Here is a 20,299-nt window from a genome sequence, read left to right as displayed (position 1 = left end):
AAACGTGAAAATGGATGCAAAGCACTCCCTATTGGGAAACAAAAGGACATTACAAGAAACGTGTATAATGAGTGTCTTATTATTTTCGGGCATTATTGTGGTTCACAAGAACCACAAGGCAAAAAACGCAAAAACTCGTGTATATAAAGAAGTTTCTTAGATACAAAAATGTTGAAACTCATGAATAACAATTTTAATTGAGAAACAGAACAACTTTATCAAATGCGTGTATTTTCAGTGTTTTTCACATTCTTAGCAAAATCTCAAATAGCATGCGAAACTAGCTTTATGTGGGAAAAAAAATAACATTACCTGAAGTGTCTTTTGTGTGTTTTTTGAGCGTGTTAGGCAATAAACCACTAAAAAGCGGGGCAATCAAACTACATGGGAATAAAACCAACTTTTACCAAGAACTTGCCATTATGTGTTTTTGAGCACCTTACTTACCAAAACGCTAAAACGCATGCAAAACACTCCTTTATGGAGAAGTAGAAAAACAATACAAAAACATGTGTTTTCAGTGTTTTTGATCATGTTATCTATAAAAACGCTTAAATACATGCAAAAAAACTCTGTCTTTGGGAAACGAAAGGACATTACGAGAAACGTGTATTATGACTGTTTTTTAAGTTCCTTAAGTACCAAAACGTTACGTTCTTTAAGAACCAAAACGTTGAGTTTTTTTTGAGCGTGATATGCAACAAAGCTCTAAAAACCAGAACAATCACATTACATGGGAATAAAACCAACTTTTACGAAGAACTTGCCTTTAAGTATTTTTAAACTCCTTACATACCAAAACGCTAAAACGCAAGCAATAGCACCCTTTATGAAGAAACAGAATAACATTACCAAAAACATGTATTTTGAGTGTTTTTTATCATGTTACCTATAAAAACGCTTAAATACATGTAAAGAACACAATGTTTGTGAAACGAAAGGACATTACGAAAATCATGTATTACGAGTGTTTTTAAGTTCTTTAAGTACCAAAAAGCTAAAACCCAGAAATAACACTCTTTATAGAGAAAAAAAAATAGAATTTTTTTTTAGTTATTCATCTTCATAGGTATCGAGATGCCAAAATTCTGGCAAAATTCAGGGAAATTATGTAAAAAAAAAATCATTATCACAAAAAAAAAAAAATAGCTTTTTTCCGGAGTTATGTACCAAACCCTGAAGCGCATGCAAAGCCACCTATATGGGGAAATTACACGACTTTACCAGAAACCTGTCTTTTGAGTGTTTTTTCGGCAATATCAACAATATTACTGAAAACGTGTCTTTTTCAGTGATTTACGTAGAAAAACGCTTAAGCTGATGCAACCAACCAATATGAAGAAATAGAATATCATTACCAAAAAGATATATTTTGAGTGTTTTTGAGTTTCTTACAAAAAATGCGAAAATGGATGGAAAGTACTCTATATTGGGAAACAAAAGGACATTACGAGAAACGTGTATAATGAGTGTTTTATAGTTTCACAAGAACCAAAGGCAAAAAACGCAAAAACTCGCGTATATAGAGAAGTTTCTTACATACCAAAATCCTAAAACTCATGAATAACACTTTAAATTGAGAAACAGAACTACCTTACCAAATGTCTGTAATAGAGATGTTTCTTACATACCAAAATGCTGAAACTCATGAATAATACTCTTAATTAAGAAACAGAACAACCTTACTAAATGCGTGTATTTTGAGTGTTTTTCACATTCTTATTTACCAAAACCCAAAATTCCATGCGAAACTAGCTTTATGTGGGAAAAAAATGACATTACCAGAAAAGTGTCTTTTGAGTGTTTTTGAGCGTGTTAGGCAATAAAGCACTAAAAAGCAGGGCAATCACATTACATGGGAATAAAACCAACTTTTTTGAGCTCATTACATACCAAAACGCTAAAACGCATGCAAAATACCTTTTATGGACAAACAGAATAACATTGCCAAAAACATGTATTTTAAGTGGTTTTTAAATAAATAAAAAATAAAAAAAATAGGATTTAAAAATTTTTTTTTTTTATTTATCTTCATAGGTACCGAGATGCCAAAATTCTGGAAATATTCAGGGCAATAATATGATAAAAGAATATTATTAAAAAAGTTAATTTTAGCTTTTTTTCTGACTGTTATGTGCCAAACCCTAAAGTGCATGCAAAGCCTCCTATATGAGGAAATTAAACGACCTTATCAAAAATCTCTCTTTTGAGTGTTGTTCAGCATGTTAGGCACCAAAACAATAAATAATAAGGAACTCACTCTATATAGTAATTCAAAACAAAATTACTGAAAACGTGTCTTCTCAGTGTTTTACGTAGAAAAACGCTAACACGGATGGAAATAAACCAATATAAAGAAATAGAAAAACATTACCAAAAAGGTATATTTTGAGTGTTTTTGAGCTTGTTACCTATAAGAAACACGAAAATTGATAAAAGCACTCTATCATGGGAAAGAAAAGGACATTGCATGAAAAGTGTATAATGAGTGTTTTATAGTTCAAAAGAACCACAAGGCAAAAAATGCAAAAACTAGTGTATATGAAGAACTTTCGTAGATACCAAAATGCTGAAATTCATGAACACTCTTAATTGAGAAACAGAACAATCTTATTAAATTGCATGCGAAACCTGCTTTATGTGGGAAAAAAATGACATTACCAGAAAAATGTGTTTTGAGTGTTTTTTGAGCGTGTTAGGAGATAAAGCACTAAAAAGCAGGGCAATCACATTACATTGGATTTAAACCAATTTTTAATAAGAACTTGCCTCTAAGTGTTTTTGAGCTCCTTATATACCAAAACACTAAAACGCATGCAAAATACACTTAATGGTGAAACAGAATAACATTATCAAAAACATGTATTTTGAGTGTTTTTGATCATGTTACCAATAAAAACGCTTAAATGGCATAACCAGAAAAATGTCTTTTAAGTGTTTTTGAGCGTGATATGCAACAAAGCACTAAAAAGCAGAAAAACCACATAACTTGGGAATAAAACCAACTTTTACGAAGAACTTGCCTTTAAGTGTTTTTTAACTCCTTACATACCAAAACGCTAAAACGCAGGTAAAACACCCTTTATGGAGAAACAGAATAACATTACCAAAAATATGTATTTTGAGTGTTTTTGATCATGTTACTTATAAAAACGCTTAAATACATGTAAAGAACCCTATGTTTGTATAAGAAAAGAACATTAAGAAAATCGTGTATTATGAGTGTTTTAAACACACAAATAACACTTTATAGAGAGAGAAAAAAAAGGTACCGAGATACCAAAATTCTGGAAAAATTCAGGGAAATTTTGTAAAAAAAATCATTATAAAAAAATAATTTTAGCTTTTTTCTTGCATTATGTTCCAAACCCTGAAGTGTATGCATAGCCACCTATATTGACAAATAACTCGACTTTACCAGAAACCTGTCTTTTGAGTGTTTTTTTTCAGCAATTTCAACAATATTACTGAAAACGTGTCTCTTCAGTGATTTACGTAGAAAAACGCTAAAACGGATGCAAACCAACCAATATGAAGAAATAGAATAACATTACCAAAAAGATATATTTTGATGTGTTTTTAAGCTTGTCACCTACAAAAAAATGCGAAAATGGATGAAACGCACTCTATATTAGGAGAAAACGACATTACGAGAAACGTCTATAATGAGTGTTTTATAGTTTCACAAGAACCACAAGGCAAAAAACTCAAAAACTCGTGTACATAAAGAAGTTTCTTACATACCAAAATGCTGAATCTCATGAATAACACTTTTAATTGAGAAACAGAACAACCTTACTAAATGCCTGTATTTTGAGTGTTTTTCACATTCTTAGTTACCAAAACCCCAAATTCCATGCGAAACTAGCTTGATGTGAGAAAAAAAAAAATAATATCAGAAAATGTCTTTCGAGTGTTTTTGAGCGTGTTAGGCAATAAACCACTAAAAAGCAGGGCAATCACATTACATGGGAATAAAACCAACTTTTACCAAGAACTTGTTTTTAGGTCCTATCACTGCATTACATGGCTCTTCCTTCTAGGTTAATTTCTGATGTTTCATTAATTTAATGTGGTACAATAAGTATCCAAACAATCCAAAGTGTGTGTCTGGGAAGTGTGGTTCTGGTCTTGCAAGGTTTACCAGAGTATTCACTAGGAAGCCCCTGCTCCATTCATGTTTTCTCCCTTTTTTGGGTGGGACACTCATTTCCTGTTTGACGCAACAAAACAATGCCATCATAAGTTCATACTAGGCTTTATTCTTTCCCCTATATGAAATCTTTTAAGACCATCCCACCACCATGTTGCCAATGTCATAGTTAAACAAAGAAATACATTTCCTATTACAAAATAAAAAATTATGAAAAAAAAAAATGTATAAACATGGGAAGTGGATGTGACCAGGGATTGAAACCAGATCTGACAAGCTTAAAGGACAAGCCTTTAGCTGACATAATCATAAAGTACATCACATCTAGTTTAGCTTTAGCTCATGTTTTCACATCCTAGCTGAGGTCTAAAAATGTGTACCAAGCATTTATGTTCCTTTTTACATAAGCTACTGTTGTTATTTGTCGACAGTATATAATTTATTTAGAGCTGCCTGTTATTTATTTTTCCAGTTTTTAGAATAACATCTCACAGGTATCAATAATTTTAACCCCCTGAGCAACAAGCAACACAGTGGTGTGCATTTCAGGGCTCTGATGGGTAATGAATGTATGTGCCTCGTGATTTTCAATCCTTAAATCAAAATGAAAGTGGGAGAGAGATATTTTGAACATTACTTAGCAACATTTACAAAGCTGCTCCCTACCACTTTTAGTGACTTGCCATCTGGTATTCTATACAAGGCAAGTATCATGGAAGGAGGTGATCTGCCCTCATCCTAATGAATGGCTAAGTGCAAATGCAAGCTAACCTCATCCACTCCCATTAAGTGCTGTTAAACAAGGAGTCACAGTGGAAGAACATTCCTTTTGATATGTGGGGAAAGCAGTGAGGGCAGGTGGGGCAAGTGAGCTGTAGCCAGTACTATATCCAGCATAATGAACACACCTTTACTTCCTGTTGAACTAAAATAATGAGTCAGACAAAAGTACCACTAGAATGGAGAAGGATAGGTGCTTCTTATGCTGTAAGTTTCATTATTCTAGAATCTGTACTAAATGAGATATAACTAGGAATAAGAGTTATTTTTCTCTAAAAACTCATTACAAGAAGAGGTTTCTGCACAAAAAAACCCGTTGCTTAGGGGCTAGCAGAAGTTTCTGCATACTGGTAGTCTAGCTGAGTAGGTAATGCTTGTTGAAAGGTGATTACAAAATAATTTTATTACTGTAATATTTAGAGGCACTAGATCATTGATTATGGGGTATTATGAGTGAAAGAATTCACTGAAGAGTGTCTCTGGTATAATTGGCACCCAATCACTAATTGCACATTATGAAGGGACACTGTAATGTCAGTGTCATCAAATTCTGTCCCCCTCCCCACACACACACACACACACACACACACACACACACACACACACAATGGGCAGCAGAATTCTTATAAAAGAAGGAATAATAACAGACAAACAATATGGCTCCAGGAAAAGAAAATCATGTGTAACAAATCTATTAAGCTTCAGCTCAAGAGTGATGACATCATGTAGGAAAGAGAAGCATTTGTGGACTGTATATAACTAGATCTGATAAAAAGCTTTTGACAAGGTTCCCCCATGAAAGACTTATGTGGAAACTTGAAAATATTAAGAGACTACATGGGACAAGTATAAAGTGGATGGAAAATTACTTAAAATGATGAGAAATGAGAACAGTAGCTAATGATGAAAAGTTGGTTTGGAAAACAGTAAAGAGTGGTGTGCCACAAGGGTCAGTACTATCACCAATATGGTATTGTTCATTGTTTATGTAAATGATATTCTTGAAAAAATTGATAGCTACAACAGCCTATTTGCAGATAATGCTAAATTACAGAAAGAAATAAAAAGTTGCAAAGACTGTGAATATCTACAAAATGACCAATAAAATTTGTGAATGGAGCAAAAAATGGGAAGTTAAATTCGATGTAAGCAAATGTCATATGATGGAGATGTGCAGAAGTGAATAGAAGACCACATTGGACATACAAGGTAGAAAACAAATATATTAAAAGGATCCAGGAAGAAAAGGATCTAGGAGTAGTAAAGCCAGATAACTTCCAACCAGAGAAGCATATAGGTAGAATATGAGGAACATTTACAGATTACTATGAAACATAGTACAGCTTCTCACCTCATGAACAAAAGTAAGATGAGAAAAATAATCCCTATGATAATAAGACCTAGATTGGAATATGCAGCAGTTGTGTAGTCTCTATGTAAGAAGCATGTAAACAAGCTAGGAAGAATACAAACAATAGGAACAAAAATGGTGGCAGAATTTGAGGAATTAAGTTATGAAGAAAGATTAGAAAAAATATACTTACCAATACTGGAACAAAGGAGAGAAAGAGATTTGATAACTATCTACAAGTTGGCAAACAAAATGGAAGTTGGTAATGACAAAACCATTACTAAAAGAGACAAGCAGTCATGACAGTAGAATGGGACACTCACATAAGTAGGGAAAAGAAGATGTCTGAACAACACAAAGAATAGTTTTCCACAAAGACACACTGAAGTTTGGAATGGACTAAAAGAAGATATGTATAGTTTTGGCAACAAGTGTACACAAACTAAAGGAAAAATTAGACATGTATAGGTATGGAGATGGGACCACTTGAGTGTAGCTCGGGCCCTGTAAATTACACCTAGGTAAATACACAACACAGTGCACACCGTGCATGGCTACATGGACTTGTTTCTGACCATTATAGAGATGTTGTGTGATGTTTCAATAAGTGTGATGCCAAGAATGGAGTATTATCTGAACTAAATGTATACTATCTATGGTAAGAAATAGTGGTACAGATATTATAATAACTTTCTAATTAATTATTGATTTGAAAGGTTGCCTGATGGGATCCCTCCTATTGTTCTCCAAAACTGTGCCTCCGTGCTTGCACCTTGCCTAGTCAAACTCTTTCAACTCTGTCAACATCTACCTTTCCTTCTTGCTGGAAGTTTGCCTACATTCAGCCTGTTCCTAAAAAGGAAGACTGTTCTAATCCCTCAAACTACCGTCCTATTGCTTTAATTTCCTGCCTATCTAAAGTTTTTGAATCAATCTTCCTCAAGAGGAAGATTCTTAAACATCTGTCACTTCACAACCTTCTATCTGATCACCGTATGGGTTCTGTCAAGGCCGCTCTACTGGTGATCTTCTGGGTTTCCTTACTGAGTCTCAGTCATCTCTTTTAGAGATTTTGGTGAACCTTTTGCTGTTGCCTTGGATATATCAAAAGCTTTTGATAGAGTGTGGCACAAAGCTTTGATTTCCAAACTACCTTCCTATGGCTTGTGTCCTTCTCTCTGTAACTTCATCGCAAGTTTCCTTTCTGACCATTCTGTTGCTGCTGTGGTAGATGGTCACTGTTTTTTCCTAAATCTATTAACAGTGGTGTTCCTCAGGATTCTGTCCTGACACCCACTCTCTTCTTATTATTCATCAATGACCTTCTAAACCAAACTTCTTGTCCTATCCACTCCTACACTGATGATACCATCCAGCACTTCTCCACATCTTTTTATAGACATCCAACCCTTCAAGAAGTAAACATTTCACGCAGGGAAGCCACAGAACACCTGAGTTCTGATCTTTCTAAAATTTCTGATTGGGGCAGAGCAAACTTGGTATTGTTTATTGTCTCAAAACTCAATTCCTCCATCCATCAACTCGACACAACCTTCCAGACAACTATCCCCTCTTCTTCAGTGACACTCAACTGTCCCTCTTCTACACTGAACATCCTCGGTCTGTCCTTTACTTATAATCTGAACTGGAAACTTCACATCTCATCTCTAGCTAAAAACAGCTTCTATGAAGTTAGGTGTTCTGACACATCTCTGCCAGTTTTTCTCACCCACCCCCACACTGCTAACTCTGTACAAGGGCCTTATCCGTGCATGTATGGAGTATGCTTCACACGTCTGGGAGGTTCTACTATTACTGCTCTTCTAGACAGAGTGGAATCAAAAGCTTTTCGTCTCATCAACTCCTCTCTTCCAGCTGACTGTCTTCAGCCTCTGTTCATCGCTGCAATATTGCATCTCTAGCTATCTTCTACTGCAGTTTTCAAGCTAGCTGCTCTTCTGATCTTGCTAACTGCATGCCTCTCCTCCTCCTGCAGCCTTGCTGCATAAGACTTTCTTCATTCTCTCACCCCTATTCTGTCCACCTCTCTAATGCAAGAGTTAACTGGTATTCTCAATCATTCATCCCTTTCTCTGGTAAATTCTGGAACTTCCTACCTGCTTCTGTATTTCCACCTTCTTATGACTTGAATTCCTTCAAGAGGGAGGAGGTTTCAAGACACTTATCCTTTAATTTTTGACTACCGGTTTGGACCCTTTTCTGGAACTAGCATCACAGTGGGCTTTTTTTTTATTGGATTTTTGTTGCCCATGGCCAGTGTCCCTCCTAGGTAAAAAAAAAAGAAAAAAAGAAAAAAGGGGGGAAGGGGGAAAAAAAAAATTAATTGCACTATCCTATGATCATATTGCATCAGATATTATATGAGGTTCCCAGAGCCAGAGTGATCTAAGTGCCTTTGTGGTCAAAATTACTATTTTATTGCATTGTCATCCCCAACCTTCCTAACGTGACGAGAGAGAGTGCAGACATCAGAATGGACCCCACATTAGGGTCAAAATCCATCCAAGTGAAATTATCCACAGAACCTTTTTGTCACGCTTGAGTGATAGCTATCAGTTGCTGGGGCCAGAGAGAATAACTCCCTCGCCACAGCAGCACGAGAAGAGTCAGCCAATGACAGCTCGTGCAGTGATTCACGTGTCACACTGAGACACTTCCCCACCACGACACCCACACACTTCACACTCTCCCTCCCTCCAGCCTGCTTGCTATCCATAAATAACAGGCTGCTATCTTAATTTTACTTTTACACAACACATAAGCCTTTCATTATTATGACGGACAACAACATACCCCTGAGGAGCCAGAAGCCACATTCCCAGATGTTTCTAAGATTTATCTTAGTGGGCTATGAACATCTTAGTGCTGGTAATTTTTTAAAGCAAAATCATTCGCAACTAAGAACCATGGAACATTCATAGCTATGAATGGGTCAGGGCTTTCATAGCTCACTAAGAACAACAGTTTCTCCTCAACAACAACAACAATGTGAACATATCCTTGTCTGAAAATGAAATCAGAAAAAAAACCTGAAAGTAAGCATTAAGATGGGTTTTATTATCAATATCAAGTAGTCTTCAAACACACTGAATAGTCTTTTGCTTTGAATAAATCATGTGTGTTTAACTGACTTGCTAGGAGAGTACTGAAATCACATTTTTGGAAATTACACTCATTAATAATCACAGCAGCAACACACATGATCCAGTGTGTGTAGCCAACACAAACTAAGGCTAATTATAGTTAACCCAAACATGACAATTGCAAATATAACTTTTTTCATTATGTTCCTTAAAAAGAAAAATTAATTCTGTCAGGGCATTTTCTTTCACATTCACAAAAAAAAAAAAAAAAATGTAAGTACAAAAGATGAGTGTTTCTTTTCTATGATCAATATCCCTGTGATAATAAGACAAGCATAATATCTCAGGTTCAAGATACATACTCATAAGAATATAAGAACATAAAAAATGGAAGCTGCAAGAAACCATCAGGCATACATGTGGCAGTTCCTGTATGAAATATACTTACCTATTTCTACCTATCAATCCCCATCTATAAATCTCTAATTTTCTCTTAAAGCTTCCTAATGACCCAGCACCAACAACCTGATTACTGAGTCTGTTCCATTCATCTACCACTCTATTTGAGAACTGATTCCTTCCTATCTCTTTTTTAAACTAAATTTTTCAAGCTTAAAACTGTTATTTGTTGTTCTATCCTGGTTACTAATCCTAAGAATTTTGCTTACATCCCCTGTGTTGTAACCCTTATAGCATTTAAAAACTTCTATCAGGTCCTCTCTTAACCTACATCTCTCTTAATGTAAATTTAACAGCTTCAATCTCTCTTTGTAAGGAATACTCCTCACTCCTTGTATCCTTTTAGCCATTCTCCTTTGTATTGATTCTAAAAGACCTATATACTTCCTGTAATATGGGGGACCAGAACTGCACAGCATAATATAGATGAGGTCTGACCAGCACCAAATATAACTTTAATATTACTTCGGGACTTCTACTTTTAACACTCTTAAAAATAAATCCTAATATCCTATTTGCCCTGTTTCTGGCCTCTATGCATTGCTTTCTTATATGGAATTTAGAGCTAACTATAAATTCTAAATCTTTTTTGTACCCTAAACCTACCAGAGGTTCATTGTTTATTGTGTACCTTCTGTGTGGATTTCCTCTACTTATGCTAAGTACTTTACATTTTTTTATATTAAACTGCATTTGCCATCTGTCTGTCCATTCGTTCATCCTATCCAAATCTGCCTGCAAGGGAATGGCATCCAATTCTAATCTAATTAATCTACCTATCTTCGTGTCATCCCCAAATTTACTAACGTCACAACTAATTCCACTATCCAAGTCACTGATGTATATTAAAAACATCAATGGCCCTTATACTGATCCCTGTGGCACCCCACTAATTACTTAATCCCACTCCGATTTAGAGCTGTTTATTACGACTCTGTCGCCTGTCACTTAGCCACAACCTTATCCACCCTAACACCTTCCCATCTATTCCGTGTGCCCTAACCTTTCTCAGGAGCCTCTGATGGGGTACCTTGTCAAACACTTCACTGAAGTCCAGATATAGGATGTCATAACTATCAGCATTATCTCCTGCCATGTAAACTTTACAGTAAAATCTTGACAAGTTTGTCAGGTAAGACTTCCCCTTTGTGAAGCTATGCTGTGACCAATTTATCAAGTTATGTTTGTCTAAATGTTCCCTAATGTTCTTTACTATTAGAGACTTCATTATTTTATCTACAACAGAAGTTAAGCTTAAATCTCCTTTCTTAAAGCTTAAACTTGCCTCCACATTACCGGTATCTCAAGTGATTTCCTAAAGGCAGAAACTAACAGTTCACTAATAACTTCTTTGCATTCCTTAAGTACTCTGGGATATGAACTGTTCATGTTGACAAGTAGTTGGGTTTAGGAAGGGGGATAAAAACCCAGGGAGGAGTTAGGATTCTTTTAATCTCTAACATTTTGGCTGAATAGCCATCCTCAGAGAGACTGATTTACATGAGTGAAAACACACTATTTATAACAACATACAAAATTTTCTCATTTGACATTCGTACAGAGTATTGCCATCCTGGCGTGTACCTCACCTAATTTTATTTTCCTAGTCAGGTGGCATTATCCGCCTACGTGACGAGCCTTTACTGGGGATTTTCCTTGTACCTGCCCTGAGGGCAAATCTGGCGGAATTACCCGCCCACCTGATAAAACCTTCTCTGTGGTTAATGACTCCCCTAGTTGTTATGAGGGCTGCCTCTATAGCTTTTCTTATTCTTTTCTTCAATCCAACTTTAATTTCTTAGCCTCTTCCCATTTTGGTAGGTGTTTACATTTTTCTATGTGCAATACAAGGGAGTTTGATGTGTTGCATTTTAAAACATCTTTCCTATGCTCTGCTATTCTTGTTTTAAGTCCCCTGCCTGTTTCTCCTATGTACTGCTTTGTACAACCTTTGCATGGTATGCTGTACACTACGCTGTTATTATTAACAAGTGAATGAATGTCCAATAAGGACGATTTCATTCACTACCTTTCAGCCCACAGCATGAGAGTCAAATCTGATGTGATTATTGGTTTTTACTTAAGAGCGTTCAGAATTTGCAGCAACAACTTCCTAGAGCAAGAAATATGATATATCATATCAACTTTCAAAAAGCTGGGTTATCCTGAAGGGCTCCTTGTTAGGCTTAAGAATAAGGCAAAGAAAATAACAACTGAAAACAAAGAGAATAAAGATCTCTGTACAACCAGCAAAAGAGAGAGTTATACATGTGTACCAAATTCGGACAAGGCTTCCATAATTAATAAATATTTGTCTAGAACAGGATTAAAAATAGCAACATTAGCGGGAGAGAAAATTGGTGAGCTAACGAGGACTAAAGAGACCGGACTTGTTAATAATAACAGCGTAGTGTACAGCATACCATGCAAAGGTTGTACAAAGCAGTACATAGGAGAAACAGGCAGGGGACTTAAAACAAGAATAGCAGAGCATAGGAAAGATGTTTTAAAACACAACACATCAAACTCCCTTGTATTGAACATAGAAAAATGTAATCACCTACCAAAATGGGAAGAGGCTAAAGAAATTAAAGTTGGATTGAAGAAAAGAATGAGAAAAGCTATAGAGGCAGCCCTCATAACAACTAGGGAAGTCATTAACCACAGAGAAGGTTTTATCAGGTGGGCGGGTAATTCCGCCAGATTGGCCCTCAGGTCAGGTACAAGGAAAATCCCCAGTAAAGGCTCGTCACGTAGGCGAATAATGCCACCTGACTAGGAAAATAAAATTAGGTGAGGTACACGCCAGGATGGCAATACTCTGTACGAATGTCATATGAGAAAATTTTGTTTGTTGTTATAAATAATGTGTTTTCACTCATGTAAATCAGTCTCTCTGAGGATGGCTATTCAGCTGAAACGTTAGAGATTAAAAGAATCCTACCTCCTCCCTGGGTTTTTATCCCCCTTCCTAAACCCAACTACTCTGGGATATATTTCATCTGGTCTTGGTGTCTTGAACTTTCTTAGCCTATCTATCACCTGTTCCACTATCTCCTTAATTATGGTAATATCTTTCAGCTTCTCATTCTCTTCTGCTCTAAAAATTTCACTATCCAGCATTTCCTGCATGTTTTCCTGGGTGAAGACAGTTAAAAAATACTTCTTCAGAATTTTACTAATCTACTCCCCAGAACTAACCAGCAACCTCAATCCTCACCAAACTTGTAGAACAATCAAGCACTTTCATTCATTGATGATACAAAATTCATTTCTTGGATTGGAATTTAGACTATCAGTTGTCAACTGGTTTTAAAGTGAACCCTAACTTTCATTATGAAATCAGAAGCATCTGAGATCACTGTAGCACAATGGTGATAAGGCAGCATAGTGAAAACTGTGATGACAAAATGATTATGCTTATGAAGTAGTTAGTCTAGAAATAGTTCTGATATAAATTATAAAACTTGTGGCATGCAGTGAAGCAGAATTTATAGAGAAAGGGTGTCAGTTCTTTCCTTCCAAGCACAAAGTTTGTCTCTCATCAGTGGTATTACACATTACCAACAAATAGAAACAAAAGTGTTCAAAATTGTTATTTCTGACTCAAATCACTCCAATATGCCATTCAAAAATGGTGAAAAAAAATTGAAAGAATGTACAGATTTATAAATGCTTATCAAAGCTTTAATTATGCTTCATTCTGTCTCTCAAATCTCTAATATTAGAGTTACTAGTTTTAAAAGATTGGACTCCCAACTTTTTTTTACAAGGCCCATGGATCTCATTTGGAGGAAAGTAGAGACAAGGATTTAATATGGTATACATTCACATTTGGAATCATTCCATCACATCTCAACCTCCAGGCTAGATATACAGAAGATGGTATAACTATTAATCATATGACCTTAATCATGTAAGATTAAAATGGAAATTAAAAAAGCTCTTCCCTGGCAGGCAGTGAGGTTAAAAAAGCTTTTCTCTGGCAGGTGGTGAGCTACAGCTACCTGGCTGCACCTCAAGGCCAAAGCCACTCCAAAGATGTGGTCTATGGGTCTGGTGCAGCAGCCAAGCCTCCTTCCTCTGGCCACAGCTTCTCTGCCAGATCTCCAACTCTTAGCCAGACACTTTGACTGGAAATTCAGAAATCTGGTCATACAGCAGCTCCTGGCCATGCCTCAGACCATACTCACCTCAGCACTACACCACCTGTTATTACTGCCTTTGAGTCCTGAAAATTATCTCACATTTCCCCTTCCCCATTAGTCCATTCCTCATCATTCTCTGCACCATCACCTTTTTTCTCCTCATCCTTCTCACCTTCTGCTCACTCATCATCTCCCACACAACCATCACTCCCTCCTGCCTCTCCATTTACTCATCCTGAAGCCATATTTGCCATGCACCAAACTTCTGCCACAGTTCACCCTGCTGATCCCAGCCAATTTATCATCAAGGACTCCACTTTCCAGGTTAGTAGGTATTTGTGATTTCTCTCTCTCTCTCTCTCTCTCTCTCTCTCTCTCTCTCTCTCTCTCTCTCTCTCTCTCTCTCTCTCTCTCTCTCTCTCTCTCTCTCTCTCTCTCTCTCTCTCTCTCTCTCTCTCTCTCTCTCTCTCTCTCTCTCTCTCTCTCTCTCTCATTAAAAATGGTAATTTAGATTTGGGTCAATCTGTGAAAATACAAATAAGAAACAAATGCAAACACACACAAATGTACAAATTTGATTTTGGCTACCTTCTGTTCATTCATCTCCCTTTCCCCTTGTTTCTCCACCTTTTTTATTTTTTGTTTGAGAGAGAGAGAGAGAGAGAGAGAGAGAGAGAGAGAGAGAGAGAGAGAGAGAGAGAGAGAGAGAGAGAGAGAGAGAGAGAGAGAGAGAGAGAGAGAGAGAGAGAGAGAGAGAGAGAGAGAGAAAATTGCCTCAGACCAGGGTATTTCCACTTGTATAGTCTTAAAACAGGCCATAGCCATTTTCTTCCATGTCCTGTCCTTTTTCTTATTTGTTTCTACACACCTGCCATTATACCGTTCTTGTTTCCCAATTTTCATTTTATAACCGTACAAACTGTTGCATTCTCTCTCTATACTTGCTCAAAAATATCTCATATTTTTCTTGCACTACTTTACCTTCAAATTGCTCTTTCCATTTAATTTTTCAATAAAACTTACTAAGCTCTGCAAAGTTTGCCTTAGCATATTTCTGTCTCCAATTTCTGTATTGTTCTTTCCTGTGCAACACTGTTTCCTCCTGTAGTAGTATCTCTATTGTCACATGATCACTTCTTCCCATTGAACTCAGACAATGTATACTTCATCTACTTTCTGGGGTTTTCATAAACATTAAATCCAGCTGTGATGGTTCTTCTTCTCTTCTACATCTTATAGGCTCATTCACCCACTGTCTCGTTGTATTCATCATCATGGTTTGCATAAGTTCTTCACTCCATGACCCAACATTTTCTGTTACTTCCATCTCCTCTCAGTTAATTCTTTTAGTGTTGAAGTCACCTACTAAGAGTACTTTGTTACCTTTCCTTATCATTTCCTCCATACTATTTTTTTGTTTCTAGTTGCATACTTTTTAATTTATTAGTCTACCATGCATTAGTTTTTGGTGGTATGTATTTCACAATGATTTTCCTTTTTTCACATCTTTTGATCTTAATCACAACACTCATTGTTTCTACCATTCCATCACCATATTCCACTTCCTCAACAACAATATCCTTTTCTTACCAATATCATCACTTCTCTTCCCTTTCCTTTTCTGTCCCTCTTCCATGTACTGTATCCTTCCTTTGCAAATCCCAACTTTATTTCCTCTTCTAGTTTGGTTCCTGTTAAACATACCACATCTGGTTTATTGTTCTTTAAATAGTCTTCAAGTTCCAGTAGGCTGGACACCAAACCATCTACATTATTATACATAATCTTTAAACTTCTGTTTGGTGGTCTTGTGTGGCATCTTTGTGCCACCATTTAATCACTTTCATGTCCACAACTTTCCTGTGTTCTCTATTCATTTTTTGACTTTTAGTTTACTTCTCTATTCTTCGTTCATGTCTCTTTTTATCCATATTTCCTTCAATCCTTTTGCTTTTGCCAATTTTCCTGTTCTTTGCAAGACATGTTCTGCTGCTGTTTGTGACATGATTCTTGTTTTACATTGGCTTTGTTCTATTTTTGTCATACTTTCCGATCCTGTAAACCTCTTTAATTTGTTCGACTCTCCCCTCTCCTTCCTCTGCCACTTCTGCTATAATTTCCTTAGTTCTTTTCACTTCTTTCTCTCTAGCTGTTTTCATGGGTAGGTTCTTTTCCTTGACCCCAAATACCACCATACACATCTTTCTCTGTACTGTGTCTCTCACAAGATTACTTTTTTCCTTTATTATTTTAATCACTTGCTTTTCCATATCCTTGTTGTTTCTGTTGCTGTTGCCTTGTTATGTCCTCCATGTCCACCTTTTGCTGTTCTCTCTCTTTCCAACCTTTGACTTCCTCTGTAACTAACTCTCACTCCTCCAACCCTAACCTCTCTTGCAAAGTTTTCTTTAATTCTTCATTCTCTTTCTTGAGTTTCTTAATCTCTTCACAGTATTTCTTATTTAAGTCCACTATTTTTGTCACCTCTTCTCAGTTCTTTGTTTTCTTTTTCCCTTTCCATCTCTATTATATCCAACTTCTGTTTCTTCCTTCCATGCCTTTATCATCGCTGTTAAGCTTCTTGTATTTTCACATTTTCTTCTTTAGTTATCCACATTCATGTATTTGTATGAGTTACATTGAGATCCTCTTCCTTGAAGCCCTCAAAAATACCTGTATGTGTGTGTGTGTTAACCTAGTTGATAACACTTATCTAGTTGTGACATACAGAAAAATACTGTTCCATCATTACAGTGCATGTGTCAAGGCTGAAGGAAGGACTTGGATAGTGAATGTGATAGTGTGGGTGATTGGGCCACTCAGGAAAAATTATACGATCAATCATACAAAAGTGTGATGCATGCTTCAAGTGCCAATGAAGAGCATTATGAAGACAAGGATATATATATATATATATATATATATATATATATATATATATATATATATATATATATATATATATATATATATATATATATATATATATATATATATATATATATATATATATATACACACACACATTGTATAGGTCTTCTTGATAGCTTGATTTGCAGGGAAACTCCAGTTTCCTTCAACTTTATTCTTTCGTCAGTTGCTGTTTTGCCTATTTCTGCAGGCAGCTTCAAGCTAGAAAAAACAATAAAATACTATGTAAAAGTTGTATAAAATTCACATCATATGACACTACACACAAAAAACAAAACACTACAAGCACCAAGATTATAAACTGGATTGACAGAAAACAATAAGTATCCACACACATCTTGCCTGTATGGCAATGAGAGAGGGACTGAAAAAGTTGGGTTCCTAACACTATGATAATGGTATTGGAACGGGCCTCCGAAACATTATCTTACAATATGTGATTGACTTGATGTTAAGTTATTATTCAGTACTGGATTTATGTGTTTAATATATATTGCCTCTAATAATTTTGTATCCATATTGGACTGTGTCTTGTGTAGTATTCTAAAAACTTTGTCACAAAAAGGGATGATCATGTTCATGTGAATGGGGACTTATTGCTGAAAATGATGGAACAGCTGGTTGATTATTAGTTCAAGGAGAAATACCTTTATGTTCAGCAATTCTATGTGCAAGGTTATGTCTAGTCTCATAAAGTTTGGTGGCATCCCTACTTCCTTGATGCCATTTTCCTATCGTTCTATGCCAATAGAATGGAATACATCTACAACAAATAAGAGATAGCATATATCAGCGTTCCCTCACATATTCATGGTTTTGCATATTTGCAGAGTTTTCCCTAACCTAACCTAACTAATGGGGAGTTTTCAGAGTTGCCAGGTGTCACCACCAGCTCAGTCTTTCAGTCCAAAGAGCCCAAATTATTCTTTCAGTTATAAATTACAGTAACCCAAGATATAACGAACACATATGGGGGGAGAGTGGGTCAATTGAGATGAAAATTTGCTATATATGTGTATAGAGAGAGAGAGAGAGAGAGAGAGAGAGAGAGAGAGAGAGAGAGAGAGAGAGAGAGAGAGAGAGAGAGAGAGAGAGAGAGAGAGAGAGAGAGAGAGAGAGAGAGAGAGAGGTAGGAGACAGCAGCCTTAAATAGGTTGTTATACCTGAAATTTGGTAAATAGAAGTTCATTATATCAAGGGTTTATTGTACATATCAACTTATTCCCCTTTTATTATATAGTGCACTGTATTTTAATTAAAATATCATGTACTATACATATAATAACTGTTTTTTATTGTCTTAAAGTGAATTGCTTAGTAAATGTGAGATGCATAGTTTAAGGTTTAAACTATAAATATAGGTAGTTCTGATCCTTATAAGAATGGTTTCCCATATTCACAGATTTTAATTATTTGCAGGAGGCTCTGGAATGTAACTCCCACAGATGGCAGGGAAACACTGCATATCTTCCCTCCCACAACAGCGATGCACTTAATGAATTGGGCCGAGATAATTAGTGAAAGCTTTCTGTGTTAAAGAGATGCAGCTAGTGAGCCAATATATATACTGATCGTTCATTTAATCCTTTATGTCATAAAACTTCTCTGAAAAAATCTAGTGAATAATTTTTCCTCTATCACTGCACTGTCCTTGATCTAAATTACATATTAAAACTACACATGATAGTGTAATGATCAGTATGCTTGGCTCACAAACCACATATATATATATATATATATATATATATATATATATATATATATATATATATATATATATATATATATATATATATATATATATATATATATATATATATATATATATATATATATATATATATATATATATGCTTGGCTTTGTCTCCAAACTCTCCCCCATAGAGAGACTGTATTAACCTGCAGAAATAAAGCTATCATTCAGGGAAACTGGTTTGTTTGCCAAACAAACATTACATTGCTGAATATTCTGTGGCACCAAATGCTTTGTCAGGAATTGTGGCAATGATATTTCAATCCTTGTCTTTGCATCCTACAATTTGTATGCTGAACATAAACCTTATCAACAAGTTTCTTGAGCTTCATATACTTTTATACATATTACACAAAGTCCATGATAACTGAAAAAACTATGCAAATAATGCAATGTAGCAGTAGCATCATGGTAACACCAGTCTGCTACTAGTACTGCTGCTATCCACCTTCTGACCTGCTCAGATGAAGCAGAAGCATTGTCCTCTTCAAAAGAATCCTCAGCCACCACACCAGACCGCTCATTGTTGTGGTAGTGTTGGGAGTAGAAGTTGGGGTAGTGGACAGGAGGAATGACACTGCCCTCACTCTGTGTTGAAAATATATGCTGCCATAAGATGGAGAAAATACTGAATCTGATACTGAAAGAAATAAAGAACAAAATTGTTTACAAAAATTTTATCATAATTGTTTATATTATCAAGCAAATCTACAGAACATAGGACAACTCTACAACAAGCAGGCTCCAGGCTCCAGGCTGGCAAGCTTGAATAGTCTACACATCATATAAACTTTTGACTGAATAAAGATTCAGATGGATCCATACTATTTTACAGGTTTTAAGCTTTTAACAATGATACAAGTTCCCCATCAAAGGAACAACAAACTAAAGTCAAGTATGCGATCTCCTTCACTTTGTGTGCCTTCTTGTTTCAGTAAAATAATGCTCAGCTTCATTTATCCAATTTTCATGGTCTAAACGAAACCTTTCTTATCAAAGATAATATAAGCTGTGGGATTTAGTTCACAATCAAATCAACATTTCTCTATTTTACCTACATCTGACATCTCTATTTATATGAATTTTTCAACAGCAACCCACCAACCAAGAGTGCTGTGGAGATCTCCATCACCCACAATAAGTCCCTGAAATGCCTAAATAAACTTGGGATTCATGTCAAAAAAAACAAAACTCACTGGGACATAGTACACATTTGCAAGAGTCCAAGGCAAGACTATCCCACCATCTGTGTACCATGGAGTGTTCCCAACAACTGGAGTTACCCACAACTGAGCTGCACTTGGTGCCAATAACCACTCATTCTCAGATATCCAACTCCTAAACAAATCAATGCTGCAGCTGATTACCACTAGGACAATACTTAGTAAAAATTAACAAAGGTGGGGAGTTCCTCAGTCTATTACCATTACTGGGTAGGATACAGATGGAGAAATAGTAAAAAAGATAGTTCAGTATTTGGTACAGTAGAGAACACTAACCCTCACCTATAGAAAGAGATCAGCCATCAATACTTTCAAAGGAATAATTTCATCACTTTTACGAAGAACTTGCCTTTAAGTATTTTTTAACCCCTTGTATACCAAACCGTTAAAACGCATG

The 20,299-nt window shown here is 35.9% G+C and overlaps 1 long non-coding RNA gene across 1 annotated transcript; it reads left to right on the top strand.

Annotated features, from left to right (window-relative positions):
• The first annotated feature begins 13,975 nt into the window (after positions 1 to 13,975).
• LOC135105677 (uncharacterized) lies at positions 13,976 to 18,996 on the top strand. The gene is made up of 2 exons (XR_010270959.1): positions 13,976 to 14,319; positions 18,346 to 18,996. It is a non-coding gene; the product is annotated as an uncharacterized LOC135105677 (long non-coding RNA).
• The last annotated feature ends 1,303 nt before the right edge of the window (positions 18,997 to 20,299 follow it).

Source organism: Scylla paramamosain, chromosome 12, assembly GCF_035594125.1.
Source record: "Scylla paramamosain isolate STU-SP2022 chromosome 12, ASM3559412v1, whole genome shotgun sequence".
Lineage (NCBI taxonomy): Eukaryota > Metazoa > Arthropoda > Malacostraca > Decapoda > Portunidae > Scylla > Scylla paramamosain.
Note: the sequence above shows the minus strand (reverse complement) of the source record. Positions and strands in the feature narration are given on the sequence as shown.